Below are 1,357 nucleotides of genomic sequence, written 5' to 3' on the forward strand. Positions count from 1 at the left end.
TCACAAATCTGTGAGTTAAAAATGTGGAGCACTGCTGTAAAGCTATTATTGCTGCGTAACAGAAAGAGCATATTCTACAGTACAGTTAGAAAAATACATTACCTACAACCAGCTCAAAACAATGGGAAGTAAGGGCACATTAAATAGAAAACTAATTTATACAACATCCTGCAATCTACTATGGAATCATTCCAATAGGGAATGATTTTGGTCTTTTTGTCATACTTTGTGTTTGTTGCTGTTGAGCCAATTTATTTAGCTAAAGAATTAAGACATTTCAAGCAGGGAAAACACAGAAACACAGATTCCTGTCTTTTTTGTTCCTCTTCCATCTTTATGTTATCCTTGTGTTTTTATAAAGACCAGGATGTCTGATAATTCCTGTAGGACTCTGAAAGGTCTCTGTCTTCTTCTTTTTCCTCTCTGTCTTCATTTTTTCTGTGCTGCATCAGAGAATAGCAGTGAAAGTGAGTATATTGAGTTTTGCTTTAATCAGATCTTCCGCCCCCTGCAGTCACTTAACAGAGAATCCTAACAACTCCTGCTATCCTGGTTAAATCATGTAAAAACCTGCCACAAATGTCACACTTTTTTTTACAATTTAAAGACACAGAAAGTGTCTTCTCTGCCACTTCTTACAGAATAAGCTGCTCTTATGATAACTTGTGAACATTAGTAAATCACAGTGTGTCGATATTTTCTCCTTGCAGCCTCCACCCTGTGAGGAGAAGCCACAGGAGAGCGCCATGGATGAACTGAAATGCATCCTGGTAAAATCAGATTTTCTCTTCTATTTGGTGTTTTATTTCAGACATTTCTATTTAAAATGGGCTGTTTCTAGTTTCAATCTATGTTGAAGTGTTTTTTTTTTTTTTTATCAGTTCTTCTCCAAGTTTTCCTTTGAGTTTTAAATGTATTTTACATTTTTAACCCAGATTCTTTTGCACACTTCACTAGTCTGACCAATGAGTCACTGAGGAATAAAACTTATAAAGGCACCGCCATGCGAGTGAGAATGTGCTCTGTTAATGCTGGGATGTTTATGTTCTGCTGAAGGAGACGGTGAAGAGGAGCCCCAGCCGAGGCTCCCAGGAATCTGGACCTTCACCGCCAGCAAAAAAGGACAGTGAGCTGGAGGTGATCCTCAGGCGCCGCCGCAACAAGGCTGGGGAGGCGGGATCAGGAGGTACATCTAAACCATCCATCCATTCAATTCAATTCAGTTTATTTATGTAGCACCAATTAACAACACGTCATCCCGAGGCACTTTACAGTTCACCAGATCAGACAGTCAAATTGATTTCTATCTAAGGAAAACCAGTTGATTGCATTGACTCATTGACCCAAAAGCAATCCC

General features: G+C 39.1%; 1 long non-coding RNA gene across 1 annotated transcript; it reads left to right on the forward strand.

Annotated features, from left to right (window-relative positions):
* Positions 1–82: 82 nt before the first annotated feature.
* On the forward strand, positions 83–1,186 carry LOC107081550. Its single transcript, XR_001481091.1, has 3 exons — positions 83–467; positions 711–770; positions 1,057–1,186. It is a non-coding gene; the product is annotated as an uncharacterized LOC107081550 (long non-coding RNA).
* The last annotated feature ends 171 nt before the right edge of the window (positions 1,187–1,357 follow it).

This window comes from Cyprinodon variegatus, unplaced genomic scaffold, assembly GCF_000732505.1.
Source record: "Cyprinodon variegatus isolate N-32 unplaced genomic scaffold, C_variegatus-1.0 Scaffold6681, whole genome shotgun sequence".
NCBI classification, from domain to species: Eukaryota; Metazoa; Chordata; class Actinopteri; order Cyprinodontiformes; family Cyprinodontidae; genus Cyprinodon; species Cyprinodon variegatus.